Raw genomic sequence first — 6,063 nt, forward strand, 5'->3', positions numbered from 1 at the left:
CATCATTTTGCCAGAGCATGAGAGAAGGAGTGTGCTTGGAAGGCTGGTGGCCATCTCAGAAGCTGGCTGCTAACCCTAGAGCAGTTCATTGTACCCACCGTTGCACCCCAAGAATGCTCTGAGCCTGACTGAGCCACATTGGGCATGCGACTGCAGAGTTCCATCAGGTACTAGGTCCTCTCTGGGTGCCCAGAAGTCAGCGAACACCTTTCTGTCTCGTGCAAAGACCAGCCCTTTGGTACGAAGCTTTCAGGAAGGATTAAAAGGCAGCTCTTCGTGCCAGCAGGCAAAAGCTCCCCTAAACCACAGGGCAGCTCAAACAGCCCATCAAGAAAAAGGTCAGGCCCAGCTCCAAGAAAGCCCAGGTTCCTTCCCTTCCCTTTAAGGCTCTTAGCTATTCCTTGCTCTGTTGTGAGACAGAAATGGCTTCTCATGTACCTCCTTGGCCTTGTCTCGATGCGTGGATGCTAAGCTATCAGAGGGGGGATGTCTTCTCCCTTCCTTCACTTCTTCAACCCTCTTTTGGATGACTGGAGGTCCCTAAACTATCTCTGGTCAGGACTTCTATTCAGGAAGCTCTCCAAAGAATGCCAGGGACTGGACTTGATGACCTCTTGAGGGCCCGTCCAGTTCTAGTATTCCGTGATTCTGTGTTTCTGTGCTGGTCTTCACAACATCATTGTTCACAGGAGCAGGGATGGTCCTGAGAGGCTAGTGGAAAAAGGGGGTTTGGCTGGGTCTCCCCCAGCCCTTCTGCTTTCGCACCTGTGTGATGTTTAGCTGCACAGCAGCCCCAGCTGAAGCCGCCAGAGTAAAGCAGCTATATCCCATGCAGGGCTGATTGCTCTTATACAAGGAAGGTTGACTGGTGGATGGGCTGGTTTTGGCGTGAGAAAGAAAGGTGTTCACTGACTTCTGGAGGCACAGAGTGAACCTAGTACCCAACAGAACCCTGCAGCTGCATTCGGTGATGAAGTGGCAAGTTCTTGAGTCTCAAGTTGCATCAACAGCTAAATTCTGAACCTGGGGTTCTTTTCACTGGGGCTGAGTGGAGGCAGTGAAAAGAAAGCTGCCCATGTAAGTCTGACAGACCCCACTCAGATGCAGGTGGAATTGAACCTGAGACCACTGGAGCTTGGTGCCTGAGCTTCTACCAGAGAAGTGGGGAACCTATAGCCCATGGACTAAATCTGGCCTATGTGGCTCAGGGCGCCTCTCACTCTGCAGCTGGGCACACCAAGTTTTGGCGTCCCCTCTTGTGGGTGGAGTGCCAGCACTGGCATCACAGTCCAGAACCTGGCCTGTGGGCTTGGCCTGGCAGGAAATTAAGTGGCTCTGCAAGGGGACAGCAATCCAGGGAAGCTCCATCTCCTGTGCTGGCTTGCAGGTTCCCCCTGTCACTCCCATGGCGGGGGGTCCCAGCCAATAGGAGTGACAGTTAGAGCTTTCAAGCCAGCACTGTGCAACCTACAGCCACATGTGCTCCCCTCCTGCCTGAGCTGTGCCAGGTAGCTGTTCCCATCCTCTGTCCCTTTCCACCCAGGCCCCCTCACCCCAGCCTGCTACACAACTCACAGCTGGAAGGGACCTCAGGAGGTCATGAAGTCCAGTCCCCTGCCCTCTCGGCAGGACCAAGCACCATCCCTGACAGAGTTTTTGAAAACTGTATTTGCCCCAGACCCCTAAACAGCTGCCACAAGGATTGAATTCACACCCCTGGATTTAGCAGGCCAATGCTCAAACCACTGAGCTATCCCCCTTCCTGTATCCCCCTCACCAGACCTCCCCCACTTCAGCCCATTCCTTTACCCCCCACACACACAAACTCCCTACACCTCCAGCCTACCAGCCCCTCCTGCACACCAAACTAGAGTTACCATGTTTGAACTTTCAAATGTAGTATTAACAGTAGTATTAGTATAGTATTAATGCACTATACTGTAGTACATGAATACACCGTTAGTGAAAGGTGAAAGGTCAAATACAGTCACCCTACACCAAACCCCTCATTTTTGGCCCCATCCCAGAGCCTAGGAGTTCCCACTAAATCTTCTAGAGCCCAGGCTCCAGAGGAGTTACTCTGGGCCTGGTGGGGATGCCCTGAACCAAGGCACCTCCCCATGGGGCAGCAGTGCCAGGAAACCCCGGCACCCCCAGGTTGCCTGAGTGAGCTGAGTGACTCCTTTTTCTTTCTGCTTGTGAGTCGAGGGCCATGTGTTTGGAGGGGGGGGTTGTTATTTTGTTTGTCACTTGTGTGTGCCCCCACAACTCAGCAAAGTTTCCCTACCCAGCCCTGTCACAGGAGCTGAAAGCTAGCCGGCTGCTCACCTAGGCTGCAGAGCAGGCTCGTTATTCACTGACAGTCTGTGTCACTTGCTGGAGCAGTACAGCACATCCAGAAGGGGCGTGGGGGACACTTGCATTGCAGGAGCCAAGCACAGCATTGCGTTCTGCCTTCCAACCACTTGGCTGGGGAAGGGCGAGGGTCCTTGTGGGATCTGCCAGTGGAGGAGAGGGATAAATGCCAGGCACCCAAGTTTCACTTCAGAGCAACCAGAGAGAAGAACCCAAGTGAACAGAGACCGAGCAGAGAGTTTGACAGCTCCTTGCAGCTCCAAACCACTGAGTTTCAGGCAGCGGTGTCGCCTCTGTCCTTAGGCCCTGGCCAGGCAGCACAGGTTGGTCAAATATAAACTGTGGAGGTAGGTGTCACTTAACTGCTCTGTGCTCATCGGTAGAATGGCAAGAGCACTGATCTGCCGCCTGGGTGTCCCGCAAGCCTCAGTAAGCTGCATTGTCAGACCATCGCACCGGGTGTCAACAGAGTTAGTCACACCTCTAGCGTTCCAGACGAGAAGGCAGTGCTGCCTAGTGGGTAGTCCACTGCACTGTGACTCAGATGAGTTGGGGGGGTCAAAACCCAGCTCTGCTAATGGCATATTGGGGGATCTTTTGGCAGCTCATGTCTCTGCCCTACACCTCCGTTTCTCCATGTGTGAAAAGGGGGAGACGCTACTGACCTCTTCCGTAGACCAGGTAGAGAGCGACAGCTGAAAAGCTCAGTGTAAAAGCCAAGGGTTGCTATTGCAACACTGCATTGTATGCAGTAGGGCAGCCAAAGCTTTGCACCAGAGCCTCGTACACAATCTGGCATCGCCCCACTGAAATCATCTGCCGAGCCTCCCTTTACTGGCCAATCGCTAGAAATGCTGCTAATTGTGTTCTCGGAGCAGGCAGCTTTCCAGTTTCAGATTTCTGGATGGGAATAAAGCCAACCAGGCCGTGCTTAGAGTAAATAGCGCTTACAGCCCGGAGTGAGTCACCCAATGTTCATATCAATCCACATCCTGATCAGAGAGAGATGCGCGTTGTCCTCCTTCCAAGTCTCCTTGGCTGGGAACTTGATAACCCGTTACCAACAAAAACTTGACGACCGTTAGATGACGTGTGTGCTGAGCCCACTGCCTGTCGTGCTGACCGGTGTGGTCTGACTGGTTCCTTGCGCGCCCCCACATCAGCCCATATCCATCCATTTTCTCGTCTTTACGCTTTGACCGGAAGCTGTGTGGAGCAGGGATTACAGTGCTCGAGCCTCCTAGACATGGTTGTAATACAACATAATATGCTCTGGCCTCAGGCCTGGCACTCGTGCCCTTCAGCCCATTGCTGTGCCAAAGGCAGACCCAGGAAGATGCAGACGGAGGTGGTTTCTGCAGAAGGACTTTTTTCCAACCACAAGCCAGAGCTGCACCTGTGACCCATCATGAGTTTCACAAGTGGGCATGTGTTGTTCCACCCCCACACAAAGATCTGGTGCTGTGTCACCTTCCCACCCCCTTGTTGCACAGAATCGTGGGGGAGAAGAAGGCAACCAGGGGGCAAGGCAATATGGAATCTTCATGGCTCCTCTCTAAAGCTGAAAGAAGCATGAACTAGAGTTATCCCTCCTTAGCACAACAGTACCCTCCAGCTCATTGCATGACATTATTTGGGGTAAGAGGGGCTCAAGATTATTCTTGTCATCTTTCATCCCCTATAATCCAGATTTCAGAGGCAACTTGCTAGGGTGTATGCAAACATACAGAAGTACGCCGGCAGACAAACCTGAAGTCCTCCATTGGCTTCTGGCTGTGCTGCAAAACAAAGCCTTTAAGGAGGGGCAGAGCTATCGAGGGATGCTGAGCTGGCAGGTGGCTTTTGAAATCACTATGCCACATACACCAGCTGGACAGTCTTAACCCCTTGTCATTTGTGCAGATAACAGCTGCCCCATTAGCCAGAGATGAACGTGCCTGGAGCAGGTGCTCATTGGTCTGGAAAGAGAGAGGCCACAGTAATGTTTTTGGGAGCAAGGCTGGCAAACTCACCAGAAGGCCTTGTGACAGAGGGCACATTCTTGCATTATCCCAAATAAACCCCCAGGAATGATGCCAAATCGTATGAAGTGTAAAACCTTTGGGAAGTCCATTACCTTAAACCTTGCAGTTGTGTACATGCTTACATGTACTTGCAGTTGTGTACATGTGGGCTTACATGTACTTCTCCTAGGAAAGGTGATTCCTACAAGCCTTGGGGAAATCGTAGAACTATTGAAGACAACACGTGTAAAGGTAATATCTGAGGCAGTATTTGCGAGGCCCTTTGAAACTCTTACGTGGAAACAAAGCCCTCCTTGTCTACTTATTACCAGCTCCTGGAAACTCCAGTTCAAACCCACCTGAACTGCACAACGCATGGTCTAAACTTGTAGCCTGTGTACTGGTTCTTAGGGGAGGCTGTTCTGAACCTGGGATCAGAAATGAGGCCTTTTTGGGGGGTTTAAAGAGTTAATCATTCTGCCAGAGCTCACACTGGAGTCAGCTGTGATTGCTATTAGGTTTAGCAGAGTGCAAGTAGGATCTTTTATGGTTTTTCGTTTCCTCTGTATTGCTTTTAACTTAAGAATAAAACATGCTTGCTTAGAAAGAGCACCTTGGAAAGTGGACCCTTACCACTGCTGGCAAGTAGTCTGTTATTAGCCTGTGAAGAGAAAGCAGGAGAAATCTGCTTAAGCTGCCTGGCCTTCATTGAGGATCTCACACAAGTCAGGGAATTGTGCAGCCTGGAAATACTGCAGTTAGGAGGGGAATAGACACATCTCCAAGCGGAAAAGGCAATGGCAGGGGAGCCAGAAGCCTGGAGTTAAATGCCTTTGCTGGATCATAAAGGGAGATTACAGGTTACAGGTGCGACAGGCCTCAGGTCCATCCCTGGAACTGACACTAACTGCTCCGTCCCTGCAGAAAGCCGCAGTTCCCCTCACAAATACTTCCACACCATTTCTGTTCTATTTGTACAGCCCCTGGCGCAGTACCATGAAGGCCATGACTGAGGCTCTTCAGCATGACAGACCCTCAGCTAATAAAGGATAAGAATTGACATTTGCAAGTTAATAAAATCAGGCACATACAACTCAGAGGCAAAACTGAGGCTGATTTCAAACGGTTTGGTCCTTAAACTAGAATCCCTGCCAATAAGTAGAGACTTAGGGTATGTCTACACTACCCTGTAGATCTCCTGGGGCTCATTTTTGTGCTCCTAACTGGGATGCATTAAATGAACTATCAGGACGTAACAGTTGACCCCTTAACTCCTCCATCTCGTGAGGAGTTTGCGGAGAGTTTCTCCCATCAACCTCTCTCAGTGCGGACAGCCAGATAAGTCAATCATACATACGTCCATTTCAGCTACACAATTGTGGTAGCTGGAATGGTGTATCTGCAATCAACTTTAAGGCCTATGTAGCCCTGGTCTTAGTGACTATCCAGCACTACAGCACAAACCCGCACATGGAAACTGATTTCTTCTCTCAAACACCAGGGCTGAGAGGAGAAAATGGGGCCAAAAATCAATTCAGTGAGAGCTGGAAGGGCCCAGCTTACAGGATCAGATCATTGGAAGGGTAGGAAGAGAGTACCAACTTGGTGGACCACGATCAATAATCCCTCTCCGTGTTTAACCCCAAAAGGATGCAATAGTCAGCACTCTGCTCCTTGGAAGGGAACCTGGCCCCCCAGGAACCCC

This window comes from Carettochelys insculpta, chromosome 14 (assembly GCF_033958435.1).
Source record: "Carettochelys insculpta isolate YL-2023 chromosome 14, ASM3395843v1, whole genome shotgun sequence".
Lineage (NCBI taxonomy): Eukaryota > Metazoa > Chordata > Testudines > Carettochelyidae > Carettochelys > Carettochelys insculpta.